At 37.3% G+C, this 21,414-nt stretch overlaps 1 protein-coding gene, 1 long non-coding RNA gene and 1 pseudogene across 5 annotated transcripts in view; 1 reads left to right on the forward strand and 2 right to left on the reverse strand.

Annotated features, from left to right (window-relative positions):
- The window catches only part of LOC149046413 (dual specificity mitogen-activated protein kinase kinase 1-like), a 38,960-nt gene extending 23,531 nt beyond the window's left edge, over positions 1 to 15,429 (reverse strand). For both annotated transcript variants that reach the window (XM_089203216.1, XM_089203219.1), the window contains exon 1: positions 15,181 to 15,429. The gene's annotated coding sequence lies outside the window, so the exon portion shown is untranslated. The remainder of the gene's footprint in view (positions 1 to 15,180) is intronic.
- Positions 9,226 to 13,993, reverse strand: LOC149046418 (dual specificity mitogen-activated protein kinase kinase 1-like; annotated as a pseudogene). Its single transcript, XR_016185691.1, has 5 exons — positions 13,533 to 13,993; positions 12,697 to 12,934; positions 12,252 to 12,313; positions 12,035 to 12,080; positions 9,226 to 10,953 (listed from the first exon to the last, which is right to left on the reverse strand). The product of XR_016185691.1 is annotated as a dual specificity mitogen-activated protein kinase kinase 1-like (transcript).
- A 117-nt stretch (positions 15,430 to 15,546) lies between the features above and the next one.
- On the forward strand, positions 15,547 to 21,400 carry LOC149046419 (uncharacterized). 2 transcript variants are annotated; one of them, XR_016185693.1, is made up of 3 exons: positions 15,547 to 15,740; positions 19,895 to 20,212; positions 20,928 to 21,400. It is a non-coding gene; the product is annotated as an uncharacterized LOC149046419 (long non-coding RNA). The 2 variants fall into 2 exon arrangements; XR_016185694.1 differs by lacking the exons at positions 19,895 to 20,212; positions 20,928 to 21,400 and adding an exon at positions 16,220 to 16,251 and having other exon boundaries at positions 15,551 to 15,740.
- The last annotated feature ends 14 nt before the right edge of the window (positions 21,401 to 21,414 follow it).

A 21,414-nucleotide genomic window follows, 5' to 3' on the forward strand; every position in this document is an offset into this window, starting at 1 on the left:
GGAGCTTTTGCTCTGCTTTTTCTGCTCGTGAAATCTTTTGTTTCCGCGCTCTTCACCCTATTGAGTTTAAACAGAAACATAAACAACTCGTGGTCGGTTTTCCTGTTCTCTCACCACGCAAATTTGGGTGACTGTGCATGTTGATATTTTGCCGAGGGCGCTGAGATGCACAAATTGTTAAACGCACGCGCAGAGCTTTTTCTTTGCTCGTAAAATATTTTGTTTTGTCGCGTTCTCGTCGCCGTCGCCGTCGCCGTCGCCGTCGCCGTCGCCGTCGCCGTCGCCGTCGCCGTCGCCGTCGCCGTCGCCGTCGCCGTCGCCGTCATGGTTTGCTAAGGTCGTGCTGTGACCACAACCGAGCTATTGATTTACTTCCTTCAGGTATTTTCAGAATTAGCATACTTTCAAGGTGCGATGAAACTGTCATATTGTTTCCAACTCGTAATTGAACGAATGTCAAGTCTTTCAAGCTAGAGACAGAATTCCAACAGGATCATAAAATAATAAAACAATTTATTGTTTTTTTAGAGGGCACGGTAACGAATCTTGCAATCTGATTGGTTCTTTACCCGGTCAGTATTTTCCTATCTCTGCCCACGGGCCACGGTAACGCTTTCGTGAGTCGCCGAGTACATCCCAACTTTCGTTGTCATTTTTCATAAATATACCTCGTTTTCCGGCTGGGCAGTATTTTTAAGCAAACACATCGGTCACTACCTCAAGCCGATAAATAACTTATGAATCCTCTCTTTTCTCTCTATCAAATCACTTTGGTTGACAGAAAAATATTGGTTTCAGAATGAATTTGTATAAACAATAGTGTCATAACGTTGGTTGACAAGCGGCCTAAAAACCGTCTGCAATTAATTTTAATCGTTCACAAAAAGTACCCAGAAAGTTGAAACGTGAGGTATTTGGTTACAGTTAAACTGAACGATGGAACTTTCATTCATTTAATATCTGAATTTTCTCGAGCAATTTGTTCATAGTGAAAGAGCGAGAGAAGTTTTAATTTAAGTTCTACAACAAGTATACGCTCCTGGTGAGTCTTTCCAATTCCGTTCAATTTGGACATTTGTACCTTAAATTGCACAACAGAAATTGAAGGAATTTTTTGAGAAAAGGCCGCATTACATTCCCTTGTGTCTCGTTGGAGTGTGCCGTTCGAATTTAGTTTTTGTGAAGGAAAGATCAGAGTTAAACACGCCATTATAGCAAACAAACAAGCTAACTCTCACAACTTCAAAATAAAAAAATTGAATTTACTCACAATTACTTTCCTCGCCGTTTACTTAATGAATAAAGGTAAATCTTCGTACATGAATGAATGGTCGATGAGAGTGAATAATACTTTCCGTTAGATCATTAACTGATTTTGAAGAAACACTGTCGTGAAAGTCCTTGCCAAACTAGTTCTGTTTGTTTTCAAATGTTCCTACGCTTTTTTTTTTCTTGCGCGCTCTCTAATTGACAGGTGTCAGATTGTGACAGATACTTGTAAAAATAATGTTTCAAAGTTTGTTTGGAAGCCTTTTAAATCACCTTTATCGTTACGGAAATGAAAATGTTTCGCTGAGGCATCTCTCTTAAATTTGCATCACCTCTATTTTAACTACCATTTACCCTCTCAAAAATTGTTCGGTTTATGGAAGATCTTGCCGTATTTACGTCCATAAATCATTCGGGTTCTTTCGGAAAGAATTTCTTCAAGTTTAAAAACAATAAATATGTTATTTACCGGCTAAGGGTCGGTCCGTATGGTGAAAAACTGTGACCTCGGTCTTGAAAATGCTGCCCTCGGCCTACGGGCAGTATTTTCAAGACCTCGGTCACAGTTTTTCACCATACGGACCTCCCAGCCGGCAAATAACATATATATACTAACTGTTCTTCTCGCAGTTCCGTCTTAAATAAATAATCAGTACTTGGAATCTTAGAACTACGTTAGTTAAACCGGATTAATGACTCCATCATTATTCGACAGAAGATCTGTTGGAATACCTCAAAAGTTCTTAAACAAAGCGTAAATGAAGTTTAATGGTAACAGACTGACCGTTGATCTGCATAGACCAAATTGAATGTTAACTATTCACGAATTTTGGACAGCTCCAAACACAACAACACGGCATCTTTTGACATGATACTTATACTTAAATGATCATTCCTCAAACTGCCAGATATTTGCCTCGTTTTAAATGAAAAGTAGCAACATAGTGACACAGAAATCGTCCAAAGACCTCACCCTGTACGGGTATTTAACATTTAAGTGTAATTTCCACGGATTCTAAGCGAAAGCGGAAATAAAAATCCTTGGTGCGTTAACAAATGTTGTCATGTCTTATAACTTTGAAATTCCTCTACAATCGATATGAACGTGCTTAGTTGGCTTATCGAAACGTCTCTTGAATAAATTTCTATCATCAGCCCCAGAGAGAAGTCAAGCAAATACAAATTACGATTGTGATCGAAATTCGCCGAGTCGAACGTGGGCGCTCTGACCCTTTCAATTCCAGACGGACTCGGTAAAACCTATCGGAAACCTAATGTCACCTTCACAGTTAAACCTTAAATGTTCTGTCCTTACCTTGTTTTCACCGAACCCTGCTATGTAGAGCTGACTGAGAGGTTGAAAATACGTTGAAGAATGCTCGTAAATGCATCACAATCTACCTTTTTACAGTTCCCTGCGACATATTGGATTAGTTAAACGCGCACACACGATAACGAGGCTGGGGTTGACCAGGTGGTTCTTTCAAACAGCTGATCTGCTGACATTTCACTTCTTTCCATGCACTTTTCAATGCAATTTCTCCCTTCAAAACGGTTCTTTAATACAACATTATGGAAATTTCGTCATTAGATGACATACAGAAACTCGGAGCAAAAGATCTCAGGGATATTTTAAAATCCATTTCAAAATCGACGGGCGGAATTAGAGCCGACTTAGTGTCGAAAGTTTATACTTTGCTGATGTCATACGTTCTTCCATTGAGTAGCGGAGAAAACCGAGAACTACTTACAGATGTCCAGGACCTAGAACAAAACCAGAGCGACTTCAAATACGAAGCAACTATGGTAAGGATTTCAGCCCTTGGATGGTCGAGCCATCTCCGTAATTTACCCGAGATTAATTTCATTCAGCTTTACGATTACCCCGTTGTTTCACGAGAATATCGCCACATCGTGTTGAGAGGAACGCATTAAAGGAAGTACCACAGAAGCTGTTCAGTAAAGCTTAGAAAGCGAGGCAAAGGCTGTAGCCCTCCTCTAGGTAGAGGAGATTTGTTATTGCTGCTGTTGTTGATGTGGTACTTGTTGTTGTACCATATTCTTCAGTTACAGTTGTTCCCATTTTGTTTACCAAGATGTATTTTAGTTTGCCATTTTACATTGTATCTCATGGGAAACTATACCTGTAGAACCACTTGATTATAACCCTTTTTTCTATCAACCCATGAGGGAAACTATAACTAACAGATGTCATAATATTTTGAAACCCATCTGGTCCAGGACAACTTATGCCATGATACATTGAAAACCATTTCAGTTTGCGACTCATGGTAATTTATTAGGTGGCATGACAGCATTGAAAGAATCAGACCAAAATATTAGACAAATTTATAAACTCCCAAAAGTGACTGATTCATGTAACTTCTCCCTATAATATCCAAACACTATCCAGCAAACAGATAATGATAATACTGAAACTTATCAGGAAGAAGTTCTCTTAATCTTACATCAAATTCTCGTAACTTATTTACAAGTAAATGTGTAGCAACCAGAGGGGAGAATTAACAATCAGATCTTGAGTATTTAAGGGTTAAAGGAAGAGAACAGAAATGCTTCCTCTCAGCTACTGATCTCAACAATGCTAGTCCTTTACACACATTTAAGTTTCTGTCAGTGATAAACATTCATGGAATTGATATTCCCATTCTTAGCACTTAGAGGCCTTCTGACACAAAGGTTTGCACGTGGCATCCAAAGTGGATTACTATGCTATCATAAAAAACAAAAATAACAACTACTGAAAACTGCTTTTGTCACAATTGCAACCAAATTTATATCAGTTTTCTGGGTCTGCCATAATAAGTGAAAACTCTGAGGGTACAGTGTCTTGGTTATTTTGTTAAAAGCAATTACTTTCCAACAGTTTCTCTGTTAGGAGTGTTTTAGGCAAGCCATGTAGTAAACAGGTGAGCAGTACCTGAACTTATTGACTTATTGCCGGAATAAAAGAACTCTATTAAACTTAAAACAATTCGGGACCGAATAGAAAATTTGTACTAATTTTGCAACAATAGTTACGCTCATCTATAATTCACAGAGAATAAGATAAGTATAGAACGATAAATACTTAGCAAAAATACATGCCTCCGTGCATAAACTTGAAGAAGCGAAAGCTCGTAGGCAAACCATTGGGGCCATAAAATGTATTTGAACAACAACGCGGCACAATGCTTACCTTTCTTTTTGGGAAAAAAACATTAGCTTTATCGAAATTTCGACTACGACCATCCATTTTCCTTAAAAATCGAACAATTTTACTGTCCACGAACGAACTTCACCAAAAGCGCCCACCGAGATTTAACATGAGTCAACCCCAACCTCGTTCTCATGTGTGCGCGGTTCCATGTCCAACATGGCGCTGGCAATGGCAAAAAGGTATAAACGACGAACGCGGTTCTGACTGATGGCTTCCTCAATCAGACCTGTAAACTAATCTGATTGATGGAGCTATCAAAGCGTATAAATCTGTTTATTTGACTACTTTAGGGGTAAGACGTAACTGAAAATGGGCGATAACTCCAAATTGTTTTTACCTCCCCGGTCAACTCATCTCCCAACTCGCCTTTAAATGGTTTCCTGAACTTAAAAATGAACTGAGGCTTCTTCCATCATGCTTACGGTTCAAACTATAAATAAATTTCATTGAAGGCCGTACTGAGTTTGGGTCCTCCGTCGCATTTTTAGCATATTTTCCCACGTTTTCAAAAAGGGTCTTGATTATTTCCACGGGCCACCTGGCCTTAGTGTTACAAACTCTCAGATCGCCTTTTTACCCAAAAATTAAAGAACGCTGACTCTTTCAAACACTGATATATATTGGTCAATATCGATGCATGTGACGCTTTTCTGTCATATTCCGAAAAAGACAAGCGGAAGCGGCAGATAGTTTTGAGTTCTCAACGAAGTATACCTGGCTATGCATGCAGTCTTATTTTATTTTTTATAAAAAGCTGAGTAGGGGCCTTGGGGTGAGGCCTGCTGCCTGTTTTATTTCTAAGACACCCCTCCTAGCGTACAAAATGAAAAGTGGACAAGTAGTCTTTTATTTATTAATTCTGAGTTTTAGATGAACAACATTCAGATAAACGGCATTTTAATCACTTTGGCGTCTACTTTTCAGTTTGAATGTGATGTCATATCTACTCTTAGCACAGCGTTAGACCAGCCATGGTCGGGGAATCCCGCCAGGGGTATTTTTATTATTTCAAGCTGTACCAATAACGATTAGCTCAGGTTGAGAATTGCCCCGATGTGAAATAAAATTTGATCATGTTTTTGTGTCTTCGAGACCCGTATGTATCAAGCACGACTGAGGCACTAAGTACTTTAAGCAGTCCGGTCAACGACGGAAAAGAAAAGGTCGATTAAAAAGGAATCGGTATTTGTCTCGGTAATTTAGCAAATGGCTGGAGGTCTCTACTATCTCTAACGACGCCAGACCTCGACTTCAGCATACCATGTGACATATGTAAGCGGCGTTGAGTTCTAAATAGTGTGTTCCCGTTGTCAGACAAGACACACGTGCGAAGCTTTTGCTCTGCTTTTTCTGCTTGTGAAATCTTTTGTTTGTCGCGTTCTTCACCCTATTGAGTTTAAAACAGGAACATAAACAACTCGTGGTCCGTTTTCCTGTTCTCAGACCACGCAGATTTGGTTGACTGAGTATGTTGATATTTTGCCGAGGGCGCTGAGATGTATAAATTGTTAAACTCACGTGCAGAGCTTTTTCTCTGTACTGTGACCACAACTGTACAATTGATTTACGCCCTTCGGGTAATTTCAGAATGAGCATACTTTCAAGTAGCGATCAAACTCTTATATTCTTTCCAACTCGCAATTGAGCGAATGTCAAACCTTTCAAGCTAGAGACAGAATTCCAAGAGATTCATAAAAATGATAAAACAAAAAGCTTACTGTACTTTCCATGGTTCCGTCTTAAATAAATAATCAGTACTTGGAATCTTAGAACTACATTAGTTGAACCTGAGCAAGAATGACTCCATAAGTAATCGACAGAGGATCTTTTGGAATACCTTAAAAGTTCTTAAAGCAAGCGTAAAGGAAATTTAATGGTAATTCACGAAGTGACCGTTGACCAAATTTATTGTTAACTATTCACGAAGTTTGGACAGGTCCGAACACGACAACACGGCATGTTTCGAAATGTTACTTGCACTTAAATGATCATTCCTCAAACTGCCAGATATTTGCCTCCTTTTAAATGAAAAGCAACTACATAGTGACACAGAAATCGTCCGAAACCTAACCCTGTAGGGGTATTTAACATTTAAGTGTAATTTCCACGGATTCTGAGCGAAAGCGGAAATAATAATCCTTCGTGCGTCAACAAATATTGCCATGTCTTATAACTTTGAAATTCCTCTACATTCGATATGAATGTGCTTAGTTGGCTCATTGAAACGTCTCTTGAATAAATTTCTATCGTCAATCCCATAGAGTAGTCAAGCAATTACAAATTATGATTGTGATCGAAATTAGCCGAGTCGAACGTAAGTGCACTGATCTTTTAAATTCCAAACAGACCCGGTAAAACCTGTCTGAAACCTCAGAGTAATGTAACTTTTACAGTTAAAACTTAAATGTTCTTTTCTTTTGTTTTCACTGAACCCGGTTATGTAGCGCTGACTGAGGTTGAAAATACGACGAAGACTTCTTGTAAATACATCACAGTCCGAAGAACACGGTTCTGATTGATGGAACCATCAGACCGTATAATTCTCTTAATTTTATTACTGCTGGGGTTAAATAGGCGATAACTCCAAATTGTTTTTTCCTCTCCGGTCAACTCATCTCCCAACTCGTCTTTAAACGGTCCCCTAAACTAAGAAATCAACTGAGGCTTCTTCCATCATACCTACGATTCAAACTATAGTTAAATTTCATTCAAGGTCGTATTGAGTCTTTCGTCGTATTTTTAGTGTATTTTCCCACGATTTCGAAAAGGGTCTTGATTACTTCCACGGGCCACCTGGCCTTAGTGTCACAAACTCTCAGAATGCCTTTTTCCCCAAAAGAACGCCGACTCTTCCAAACATTCATATATATAGGTCTATAATGATGCATGTGACGCTTTTCCGTTATTTTGCGGCAGACAGTTTACTAATAGTGCATGGAAACCTTGATCCCTCTGAGTTGGTGAAGTATCAAAAGAAGGCCCGTGATTCAGTTGTTTTAATTGCTTCCATCGCAATTACACCTGATGACATATTTTAATAGATAGAGTGATTACATCGGGATATGTGGAACCAAGATGATTAGAGAAGAAAATGGATGGAAATCGAGAGTCTGAACTCTTTTTCTTCCCTATTCAGTTATTACTGGACGCTTGTAATTTCAAACTAAAACCGGTTACCCCTTTAAATTTTGCATTCTTAGTCAAGAACACCAAATATTTGGCTAAAACGATATTGCATAGTGTTTACTTTTCTTCTCTTTTACTCCATACGGCAGTACATTGATTGCATTCCGAGGTCAGCCAAATTTCGAATAGGGTCTTGATTACTTCCACTGGCCATCTGGCGATAGTGTCGCAAACTCTCAGAATGCCTTTTTACCCAAAAGAACGCTTACTCTTCCAAACATTGATATAAATTGGTCTGTAATGATGCATGTGACTTTTTCTGTAATCTTGCGGCAGATAGTTTACTAATAGTGCATAGAAACCTTGATCCCTAGGGTTTTTCCAAACTAAAACCGGTTACCCCTCAACAGTTTGCACTCATAGTTATGAAATTGGAATATTTGGTTAAAACGATAGTGCATAGTGTTTACTTTTCTTCCCATTTACTCCATACGACAGTACATTGATTGCATTCCGAGGTCAGCCAAAAATGACGTAACATCCAATTTGCTTTGCTTTGTTGAGATTGAAAACAGGTTTGTTTGTACCAATGAACTACGCAGGGGACTACAAAGAGGGGTATGCGATTGGTCTGGTGTAGGATGAGCCTCTCCCCGAACCCCTCCCTCCCTATATTTCTAACCGCGGATTATTAAGGAACCGATAGACATCAGGTTTGTTTAAATACTTACTGAATCCCTTAAAAAAAAAACTAGCGTTAAAAGAACTGAATTTGTGGCCAATTGAACTGTAAATACCAGATTAATGTTTACTTTTCAGGCTATTGGAAAGTCTATTCGACTCTCCGCCAGGGTTTCGTGCAAGCACTCTCAGTTCAACTGATCATTCCTACTAAAAAATTTATCTCACCAAACGCTGAAAGTTTACATGTTTCAAATAATATGCAATCACAAATTGTCGCAGCATTGAGCAGCCAATGCTTCAGCCCAGGAATCAAAGGGCATTTAGAGGCAATACAGACAGTGTACAATTCACTTGCTTTTCAACCAAGCAACCAGTCCTCTTCAATGGACCTCATCCACTGAATTTGTTTTTTGCTTCATCTCAGTCGACAGTCGGCCTACTTTTAGTATAATGGCTGAAAGCCATTTCTGTGTCGTTGTTATGAACCAAAATTCACTCCTAGCAAAAAAATATCATACTTTAAACATTTGTGAAAATTTTGAAAGGGGTAACAAGTTTTGAACCTTCGCATCATTAAAAAGAAAGATCAGTCGAAGGTAAAAGAACGTAAAGGTTTGCCCAAAGTTCAACGAGAAATAACTCCACACTGTCCTCGAGTTTTCATTTCTGTAGAAAAAACATCATTGATTGTCCCCTGAAGTTTGGCTCTCTAAAGAATATCTTCTGCAGTTTTGAACTTGAGAACTAATAATGAACAACATAAAATGATAACCTAAATCACAGACATCATTCCCCATGATCTTGGCTATATTTTGGGGCAAGGTCGCAAATTGGTAAGTTTAGACATTCACAATTGTGACAATGTAAAATTAAATTGATTAGGTTCAGAATAAGCAATAAAAAAGTTCAACAAATGCAATATAAAGACGTCAGAATAAACAAAAATTTAAGAAATTTCAATAGTTATAATGTCTCCTCGTTTACAGGGAGTTACATTTATATCTCATATTTACCGAAGCATGCAAACTCAATGTATCTACAGTTGACTAAACCACCAAATGCTCTCATTAAAGTGCTCCATCACAGAATGTTGACGTCACGTGGAAAGGTAATTATACAGACCCAAAGTAATATCTTGCAATTCAAATGTAAGGAAAACAGTCAAGGCTTTAGCTAAAATAGATTTAAACATTTCATTTTGTTTCCTATCCAGAAATTTCCCGTTTGCTTTTCAAAACTGTCAAATTGAACGAAAGACAGAAATAAAAGAACTGCTTTTTCGGGGTCATAAAGAGACTTCCTCTCTCCAGAAACAAGCCCCTGTTCTCTCAAGAACATGGGACTCGAGCACTTCTTCCCAACCTCTTTGAAAAGAGTCAGGTGTAGATTGGAACTCTGCATGTGCATGCATTTGTACCAATAGCTATGTTTCTGAGAAGTCTCCCTATTATGTGACGACTATTATGTCCTCCACGACGATGCAAAAAAAAAGTAATTTATGATTTAGTACAGCAACTGTCATATCTGATTCCTACGACAGTCATTCTTGTAACATCCTTTTTAATTATCCCCGAGCTTATACAATATTTCAGGGCCTTTAAAGTAAGCTCACTTCTAGGGAGTAATTTTTCCACTCCAAGACTTGAGTGAGTGAAAAATCAATCAACCTTTCCAATCTGGCCAAATTAAAGAAATCTGTAATTTAAAAAAAAAAAAAAAAAAAAATAGAAAGAAAATAGGAAAAAAAATTGAGAATTCCTTCTCAGTTCTTCACATAGTTTATCACAGCTCTGCACATTTTGGAGTCCTGGGTGAGAAGAATTTGATGAAAAATCTTGCTCCATTCTCGACTTGTTCTAACAATTGTGCAAATGTGATCTAATTGAGGGAGCATGTAGACTAAGGGGGTAAGAACGTAGGTGTACTTACAAATGAGAACGCCTATCAAGGAATACCTCTTAAGAGAGGAGGTTACAATTAGGATTTTACATCCTTTCTTTTTTTTAACAATTTAAATGTGACCCTTGAATAGTACCTCAATAAAACTAAAGTAAGAAATTACAGCATACACCAAAAAGCTAATAATATACAATAATCACATTATTAGAAAGAAATCCACTTATTTTTCATGCAACTAGAGTTATGACTGATAGGATGGGGTGACTGGGGACATGTAACACCTAGCCCAACTCCACCCCTCTTGGTCCCATCCTATCATTGCCTTATCTAGGATTTTGAGATCTTCATTTAGTTCCTCAGCACTCCCTGGTAAACAGCACTGTTGCAATGCAAAGGCGTCCAGTTACAGGGTAGTGGAAATCTCTATACCTGAAGAACTCTGATAATTGTTTGCATCTCCAAGAGGCTGCAACTTGTTTACATTCCCTCCCAAACCAAGGCAGTTTTTCGCTGCTCTGAATCCAATACACACCACAATTAATAGTTTCCAATGCATATAAGACCTTTTAATGTATTCCGTCATTTTCTTGATGCAAGTTAAATAAGAGTACTAAGCTTGTTCTGTGCCAATACTTCAATTCATTTCATTTTCATCAGTAAGCATTGCAACCAGTCACTCGCTATAGACCAGCAACTGAACAAACCCAGCCAGCAAAATCCACCTTTTTTGACTCAGATATCTTGATGAAGACATGATCCTGGAAGAATAAGACAGAGTAAAAGAGCAGTGGTCTTTAAGGCTTTTTCAACTAGATGATTTTGCTTTGAGGCAACCCTCTTTTATTCTGGAAATCAGTCCCATTTTAAAACCAATGTAGACTCCACTCAACATGAACAAAATAACACATCACTCAACCACCAAATATCTCACCAGCACCAGAGTCAAAAAGAAAAATACCTTTGTCCAACTTACAGCTAATCTCATAAACAGTACTGGTAAAAAGTATAACACATACATTTCTGGATGGGGCTATTAGTGACACTTTTGGTTTTCCACCTTTTTAAAAATAAAGTAGCCTTAACCCTTTAATCTCTAAGGGCCTATTTACACGGTACGACTTTGTCGCATGCGACAAGCTTACGACAGGCTTACGACACGAATTGTTTCGTGTAAATCAAACCTACAACTCGCTTACGACTCTTAAGTCATGTCGTAGGCCTGTCGTAAGCTTGTCGCATGCGACAAAGTCGTGCCGTGTAAATAGGCCTTAAGAGTGACTAGCATCCAGTTTCACTCCACTGTATCACTCGTGAGGCAAACAGTAAGGTCATGATGATAAAAGAAATAATAACCAACTTGAGAGGTTCTTGATTGTTAAATAAATTTTCTCAGTACTATAGGAAATGTACAGAGAGCACCATGGAGAAAGTGTATACTGATTTTGGGGCATAAAGGGTTAAGTCCTTCAGTTTCATATTTGGGCAAAGTAACTGGTTAGATGAAAGACCCAGCAGAGTTTCAAATGTAGAGGGGAAAGTTTATGTTTCTAGGTTGTTCTCTTCTTTGGCAAAATGTTTTACAGTAAAATTGTGTAACCACAAATCTGCCTTATAAGCCCAATCTCTGGATAGGATGCTCACCCATCACCTGTTACCCCTCATACAGGCCATGAATTATTCACTTTTCTGTTTGGAACTCAATGCTGCCTTTACATGCCATACTGAAGGTGAGGTTTGCTGCCATTTCAAAAGGTAAAATCATGATGCTATTATAAAATTCCTAAGAAAAGTTCCGAGTTTATTTTAAAATAAATATTTTCCATAGCATACAGAACTTACCATTAACACTTTGAGGTTAGCTCTTTCTGAAGGATTCTTAACAAGACTGAAACAGATTGAAATAGATTACTGTGAGCTTTAGCTGTTTTCTAGAATGTCCTGATCTCCAGTGCATCTGGATATACCACAACTTACTCCCCTAAACATTTATGTCCAAGTTTGACAATAACTATTATTCATAACCATCATATGGAAGAATGTGGGAAACATTGCCTACCATTTGTTGACAAACTCACAAAACTCTTCTGAAAATTGCTCTGGTGATAGCTGGGGAGGAGGCTATCCAATAAAGAACAAACATGTATAACTTCAGTGACAATAATATACCATTCTTCAATGATATACCATAGTTTCTACAAAGATTTTCCCAGCAGTAAAGGAGATGATTACACAATGCAGCAATCCTGAACTTGCTGCAAACTTTACATCAACACAGAAATGCACGCTTCTCCAAAGATATTATTAGGAGATCAAACTGATCAACCAATATGTTACTCAAACATTTGGTTAGTCAGAACAATGGAGGGAAGAAAAGCAATTCAACTTGCTTACTCTGTTTACACAAATTTTATGCACATCCTCTAACTAACTCGCAAGATAAATTCCTTAAAAATTGATTCACACGACTTTCATCAGTTTACTGTTAAGACTTTTGGCATCACCTCATTCACAATATAGTCCAGTAATTCAAATATTGCCATTGGCCTTGCATCATTGCTCACACCACTAGGTGGCCTTGTTCCTGGAGGTATTCTCTTTAGATGTGATGGACTTGTGCTTTTTTTGGTTTTCTTCAGGTGGTGGAATACGATACCTTCCAATTGCCATCTCAATCAATGATAATCCAAAACTCCAAATATCAGATTGAACTGTGTAGTTAGCTCCTTGAAGTCTTTCAAGCTGAGAATTTAAAATCTCAAAGATTAATTGCAAATAAGGTGAATCTTCTGTATCTTAAGTTCTCTTTTCATGGCTTATTCTTACTTTTCAGAGTTCATGCACTTGGAAAAAATAATCTCTAAGGTTTATTTGATTAAAAGGAAATTTTCTAGGTTACAGAACTTAATCAAACTATGAATGACATACATGTACCATGTATCTCCTTAACATCTTTAAGCCTTCCTTATCATGCATTTTCCACCTCAGTTTAACTTGTCTGTGGATTGTTTTCTTGTTTTCTTAGCTTCCATGTTGGATTTTAACTGTTACATTTTAACCCTTTCACTCCTAAAATCTCACTGTCAATTCACCTAACAGTGTGCTATACACTTATCATAATTCTACCTATGAGAATTTGGCCTTGAATCAAACAATATCCCCAGATGATATTTTCTCTCTCCTTGTCACCTCTTTGGTTGAAATGTTATTGATATGGTGAGGAGAAATTACTCATTGGTCATTCCAAGGAGGTATAAAGGTTAGAAACATGTAATTTCTTTTAGTACATAATACCAAAACTACCATTCACTTACTTAACTTATCAACATATTCTCCTTACCAACATGTAAGATCGTGTGCCAACAAAAGAATTTGCCATTGAGTCAATGAACTGTCTACTGACTATTAAGTCACAGAGCTTGATTTCACTGCGGGAGTTTACTAAAATATTTGAGGGCTTCACATTTGATTAACAAAAAGGAACACTTGTTGTGATGATCACACTACTTTGAGCAAGTTTATGAGGTTGGAGTATTCCACAATTTTACCGGATTACACTATTAAATTTGACAAGACATGCCTAAATTTGTTAGGAGGCAAGAATATGGTTCCACTATGATAGGTAAATCATACTAGGTAAATAATGTTAAAAATTGGACTTCATACATTCCAATGATTTCAGCTTTTAGAGGCAGCAATCGCACATGTTCAGAAGTTTCAATAAGAGCTGGTAATCATGAAATTTGCCATCTACTTTACTGTTTTTTCCCTCTACTTCACAACTCACTGACAACCATAAATGTTACAACTCTGGTTCTAAAAACATAGAAATTCCTAGAAATTCCCAGAAATTCCCAGAAATTCCAAGTCTATAGCCACTCAGAGCACCAATGACTTTCCCTGAAAAGCTGTAAATTTAAAAAATTCTTAGGAATTTCTAGGAATGTTTAAGAATTACTGGGAATTGTAAGTAAAAATTTGAGGCTAATGATATAAAATAAATACTTTAAACTAAAAAAAACCCAGCTAAAATTCAAGTATTCAATGAAATTTATTTACAAGCTTCATTAAGGTTTACATGTAAAATATTTTTGATTAATTATTAATATCAACATGTAGTAATATTAGGATGGAATTTGATTTATTTTTCTTTTCTTGAAAACTTCATACGGTTTAATCCTCAATTACAGCTATTCATATAATATAGTCCTAATCAATCATTAAATTTGGTTTGACACAAATTGTGAATAAAATCTGTTGATTCTTTTCCATAAAATACAATATCTTAAATTATATTTGAAAACCAAGCACTCTTGGGAGTGAAGGGGTTAATTACAGTTAAACAAAACTGATTTTTTAATTAAAATCCTGTTGTAACTATAACAATATATTAGAATGAAGTTATCCTAAACTGCAAACTTAGCTGCTGTTTGTATTTTTTTTTCCTTGGGCTCACAGTGAGTTGGCCTTGAATGAGGTTGTCTACAAGAAGCTTGATCATTTTGTATCTGGATTCCATAACATCTGAATTTGAAAAAAAAAATCTATATATATATTTAAAGCTCAGACCAGGTCTTTAAGATATCTGTAAGGAAAAGGGCATTCATTGGATTCTCAAATTGAGAAATCTCTTTTATATTAGAGTTAGTACATCTCTCCCATAGATTTTATTAAAAGAGGGCTCAATAAAATATTTTGTTTTTACCAAGGAGGGCTTCTTTATGTAATAAGGTTTGTTTAATAACAGTTCCTATTATGAATCTTGAGTGTTCCCAAACGTGACTAAAGGAATCTTGAAACCTTACTGATAGGTTTATTTAATTGTAAAGCATAAGCTTAAGAAACTGCGGCATGCAAGTGACCGATTCGATTCTCAGAATTATTCTAGTTTCAGTTGCGCCGAGCGTTATGTAAGCTTAATTCAACCCGTTACATCTATTCTTTTATAAGATTTTGATCACGTAACGAATATCGTAATTTTTACTCACCACGAACTTTCAAAATCGTAGCTTTACAGATGGCCACTCGACCATTATTTGTACCAGTCAGTATGTCAACTGTTGTCCCTTCTTTTAACTCCACGGCGCCAACGATTTTCTTTTCTTTTACAACACTCACGCTGTTCGCGTTTTCCCATTGAACCACAATAAAACCTATCTTTACAAATGTTATATTAAGCGAAACAGTTGAGAAAAGTGATCAACCGATGAAAAGTACATTCAAAGATGAGCGCCAAATGGAGTCTTCTTTGTTTCCGATCACGGGCATGATCACGTGGATCTTTTAGGACTTGTCATTGGCTAGCAGAGTGAATCCGCTGGCTTGCCGATTGCAGTGTTAATTAAAGTGCACAACTTTGTTCTGACTTCTCCGACCGGTTCCACGCTTCTAGACGATAGATACCTTGGTGATGTAAATAATGATGTGAGCTCACTCTATGTAGAAATAATCGACAAGAATGGATTGCACTACAAATGCACGATTTGAGGCAGAAAGTTGTCGAGGAAACAAAGACTCGAAACTCACTTGAGCTGTGTTCATGGCAAAGGTGAGAAATAACACAAGCCAATCACAATTTTGAATGCGATTACAAATCGTCTTTTACCCTCATATTTATAAAAGAAGGATACCACATTAGGAAGTATAAGAGATACATAGATGATCCCAGTGCGTCTTACAAAGGAGAAACATTTGTACAAGAGACAGATGTAACTATATGCGATTACAGAGGCGCGTTGGAACTCTGGTCCACAAATAGTTGTGCACTGTCCAAAGTATAAAACAATTTTGTTGATAGCTGACAGACAGAGAAGAACAACAAGTAAACTTTAGAGCTGTTATCATTGAAGTGTGACTTGCACTTTTCATTTGTATATAAAGAAGGACTTGTATTTTGCACCAAAAATAAAAAGATGTAATATTTTTTGGGAGATCCAGTGATTGTGACACATAAGACATTTAGTTATGAAAGGAAACTTGGTTTGTACTTCTCGCTACTAACAAGTCTTGTTTTAAAAATATTTTCAGATCAGAGTTTCAAATAAAGTAAACTGAAGACGTCATTTAAAAGGTGTTTTTTTCTCAAAGGGAACATTGACTACCTCTGTCTTGTCTGCATGCCAAATGTTTGCAAAGTGTGTGGATGATCCACAAGTATTGGAACTCTTAGAAAAATGTTTTGTAAGAATAAAATCAGCAAAACAGATTACAGCAATCAGTCACAAAAACAGAGCAAAAAAACTGAAAAAAAAACAGCAACAACAATCATGAAGAAAGAAAAAAATAATGTCAACAAAAAATAAAAATGTCAGCAAAAAGTCTCTGACAGTGTTTGAGGCAACTGAGCTTGACTGTTCCAAGGTTTTTTAACAAAGGCAACCAGTAATGTAGGTTAGGGAAGTAACTTAAGCTCATAACTAACAAAGTTCTTTAAGTGTAGATAACAATGTAATTATTGTGGAAGTTGTGTACCAAGAAACAGCTAATGAATGTTTGATGATTTTGGCACATCAGTGAACATGAGACATTTTGCATCACAATAAAGATATTTTATGATCATGGAATCCAAGAATCCTTTGAGGTTAGAAAGCAAATCTGTGATATGAGTACATTGGGTTAATTGACAATTCCATTTAACATAATTGACTATTCCATTTAACATAATTGACTACTGGTTCATGAGAAAATCCATATTAATGTAGAGATTTACTAAAACTTAGTTTGAATAATAAATTTCATGATCTTTAAGTTATAAACATATACATGTATGTATATCTCTTGGTAAATTTTGTATAGCATACCTTTTATTGAGCCAAAGTTTTAAGCCTCTGAAATTACTCTTTTTGTTAAAAACTTCACATTCAAGGTATTGAAAATTTCTTAGAATTTATGTGGACCTCAGGGTATTTAAATTGCCTCAAATTAAATTCCCAGAAATTCCCAAGAATTCCACCCTTCTTAAATTATAGGTAGTTTGTATAGCTGAGAATTCCTAGGAATTCCAAGTCCTCACAAAACTGGAGTCTTCCTTTCCCAGAAATTCCCAGTAACTCCAAGCTTTTTAAATCAGAGCTTATTTGCATAGTTGGGAATTCTTGAGAATTCCTAGGAATTCCTAGGAATTTCCAGAAAACTGGGAATTCAGTTTGCAAGGGTTATTTGCATAATTGGGAATTTTTGAGAATTCCTAGGAATTCCCAGAAAACCAGGAATTCAGTTCGCAAGGGTGTACAAATGATAAATAAATTTATTTAATCGATTGTCTCACAACTTTAGGTCACTATCAATAATGAAGGGAAAGCTATCATGGAAGGCATGCAATATTTCAACTGCTTTGATTCACATCTTTGTCAAGAAATGAGTTGGATGGTTGCCCATTGCAATCTACAGTCCAATTTGTATTAAGTGGTCACCCATGGGGAATGGTGGGGTGACTGTTCAATAAAGGTGACCAGCAAATGACTTGCATGATGTTCGCACATAATATTTTTCCAACAATCCAAAGAAGAAAGATAATTTTCAATACCCTTTGGACATTTTAACTTAAGGTGCTAACATTGATTTTGGAAGATAAACACAGAATGAATGAAATGACTTGAAGGATTACTCTGAGTTTTATTTGTGTGGCCCTGCTTTAAGTGACTGTTCAAACAGGCTGTTGGGCCTGTCTGTATTTCAGGCTTGAGGTGAAAATTACAGCAATTCATGGGAAAAGATTTTGGGACTTAAACTACCAACAGCTTAATACAGGGTGACTGCTTAATATGATGCTGCTTAATACAGGTTTGACTGAATGTAGTAGAAGCAGCAAACAATCCTGCTCACAAGTAGTAAAGCATAATCATTCACCCTCATCACTGAAAAAAACTTGCAGTATGGTAATAAATCCATTGCACTCTTAATTAAGTAGTACGGGTAACAAAAACAATCAAATGTTAATCATTCACTTATCTTATATAATTATATTATTGGCTAAATCTATATATTATTGTTAAATAGATGTACACTGCATTAATAATATTATTAAATAGATGTACACTGCATTAATAATATTATTAAATAGATGTACACTGCAGCACTCATTAGTAAGAGGATGTTGCCTTCTGGATGGAACAAGCAATTTTGTACCAATAACAATTTACCATGGTTATAATACCTACCTCTGTGTATAATATTGTGGTTATCTCTAAGGTAGCTTAAACCTTAAAAACCTGTAAGAGAACAATTTTCATACAACTGACACCTGGCTAAGAAACATATTTCACAACCCAAAAATTGATCTTGGAGCCCTGCGTATGCAAAGTCTTGTTTGAACAGAAATTAATAACCAGACAAATACAATACATAGAGAGCAACATGTCTAACTATTCCACAGAAAGGAGGATTACCTTTTGAGCATGTGGTTTTCCTTGCTCTCTCTGCACAGTGCAAGACAACCTAAATTTGAATCCATTCCCATAAATAAAGCTGGATTTTACATCTTTCTTTTCTTTTTTCAGCCTTGATGGCTGCAGCATAGTTTTGGACGTAAAATTCCCCTTTCTCAAAATTCAAGGTTTTTGTTATCCTTGAGTTAATACTGTGTACATTAATCCTGGACTACACGTGTAATTGTCCTACTATCTGCTATACATAATATATGTAAAATATAAACAAGTTCTTGCCGCAATTGTGATAACTTTCAAAATATCCTCAGGTACTAGATCAGCCTTTTTCAATATTTGATCCAAGGAGTCACCATCCTGAATACGAAATCAATAAGATAATTATTTCACCTCATTAACACTTTCACTTCCAAGAGAAAAACATTGGCAACAAACTCAGTGAGTCTGCCACCAGGCAAAAGTTGCGCTACGTTCTTCTGAAGTCTCAACGTGATCTTGTTTATACAGCACCAGGATTGCTTAAAGAATGAAGAGACTTTGACATCAGCCTCCTTTTTCTACTATTAAAAACTATTTGTCCGACGCAACTACCTCCTCTGAGCAGCGGATGGGATTTTCCCCCAAGTACAGGTGATTTTAGCTCGACTGCAGACATCGTCAGAATTAAGTTTTACTGCAATGATAATATTCATAGGTTTCACAGCGGAGAGTCGAGTGATGCAGAATTTTGTTCACTCTGGGATGAAATCAAAATAGTCCTTTTACGTATAGCTTCGCATATCAGCGAAGAAACAAAACTTGAATGGGAAGAAGCAATCAACAGGCTGCGCCATGATCTCTTAACCCCAGAGGCTGCAAGAAATGCCGAGGAACTACAGGAAATGTATCAGAAAGACATGATCACAAAAGAAAGTCTTGCATCAGGGTTCGCTCGAGTGGAGGGGCAAATTCAAGACCTGGGGAATCAAAATGAACAGCTTCGCGAATTGGTGACAAACGGGCTCGCTCTTCATCGGCAGAAGGAGGAGGTCGGTTTAAGGAAGAGACTGGCTTACTTTAAGAAATTCAGTGAATATTGAATTATATAGCCTACTTCGCCATTATAAGAGTAACTTTCTGAAGAAAAAACTGTGCTGCTGTGTCGGTGGAAGAGTACAGCAGGGTAATTTAGTTTTATCAACTGAGTTGATAACGTAAATTGGCCACCGTAAAGAGTTTCAAAGCTAAAGTTTGGAGCGTTAGCCCTTTCGTCAGAGAGAATGACGAAGTTGAAGTGATTACCATGATATTCTGACCAAAGTAATTCTTCTTATCACAGCTCCTCTTCGTATTATCATCGATGTCAGATCCATGACAAGCCGCATTTCTCGAGAGGAAGCTCCAACGACGACGAAATCCTTTCATCCGCAGCCAACTGCTTCAGCCGACGAACCTCCGGCGACTTTGACAATCACAGCTAATCAGCCCATACAAAGAATAGTCTTGGAAATACGTCGACATTACGATCTATCAACAGCTGAGGAAAACAGATTTGTTCAACGTCTCGAGGATGTCGTACTGTTTGATCTCGGGATGGTTCTCAAAAAAGCATGCAAGGGGTTCTGGATGACCCTACCACGATCAGCGAGCTTGAAAGGTTAGTTTACACGGTAACCCTGTACGATGCTTCAGGGCTTGTCAAGAGACATACTCTTTCTCATTTCTATTGGTACCACGACAGGCCGCGTCCTTATCTAGCTTGGGAAACATTTTTCAGTGTCTGAAACAAGTCTGCTAAAAACAAAGGAAATTGAATTTACTTGCTTCCGACTTTAGGACCTTACAGCTAAAAACCTAACCCTAAAACCTTTTTGCGTTGTTCACGTCCAGTGTGAGCGAACATAAAACAGTAAAGATCTTACCTTCTGTAAACAAAATTACTATGTCTTTGGTCTCGTGAAATGTTGCAAATTTCCTCAACACTGCCTCTAGGTTTCATTCTTGCAAATTCCAGCTGTAAGAGGCATAATGGTCAAATATGGTTAACGCCTCGATTCCGAATCGAGAGGCCCGAGGTTATGATAATGACAATGACAATCATATCGATAACGAAGGTATCGTCATCGATGACGACAATGACGATGACGATGAATAGAATGACAATGAGGATGATGAGGATGACTGTGACGGTAAGGAACCGATAGACCGACGTGCTATACAGTAAGTGTTAGTTACTCTTGGCTAATTATCGCAAACGAAACCGGGATAAGCCCTGGCAAGATGAAGTAGTTGCCTCGTGTTCAGTCCGAACTCTAGAGGTATTCACGAAATCTTTTAATTAAACTCTTATATCTAATGATCTATTCGAACAGAACCATAAAAGAGGTAGAGGAACGCATGCTCAGCGAAGAAAAAGAAAAACTCACGAAATCAGATGATGCTGGTGGTTAAGGAGGAAAGTCACCTTAAAATAACTTTAGGTGGCGAACATGCTGTAATGAAAAGAATCACACAGAAAACTTGTAACTCTGGGTTCTGTTTTTGATGTTATTACTGAAGTGGTTGGACATCTGGATCAGTTCATTTTACACTGTTGGTTAATTGTATGAAACAAGTCTGACGGGTTTCATAGGTATGGATTATGATTTGCCGATAGGTTTAGCTGAGAAAGAAACGAAGTCAATGCGAACACGAAGTTCGGAGGAAATCATACAGCGCCCATGTCCTCTTTCAAAGCCCTTGCTTCGCGTTTGAAGACGAAATTTCCGTCTTGCTGTACCTTTGTGGGAACGAGGATGATGGAGTCCTTTCGAACGTTCGTGTCAGTAGTAGAAACTATCGAATCGAGCCTCATGATTA

This window comes from Pocillopora damicornis, chromosome 4, assembly GCF_964200805.1.
Source record: "Pocillopora damicornis chromosome 4, jaPocDami1.2, whole genome shotgun sequence".
NCBI lineage: Eukaryota > Metazoa > Cnidaria > Anthozoa > Scleractinia > Pocilloporidae > Pocillopora > Pocillopora damicornis.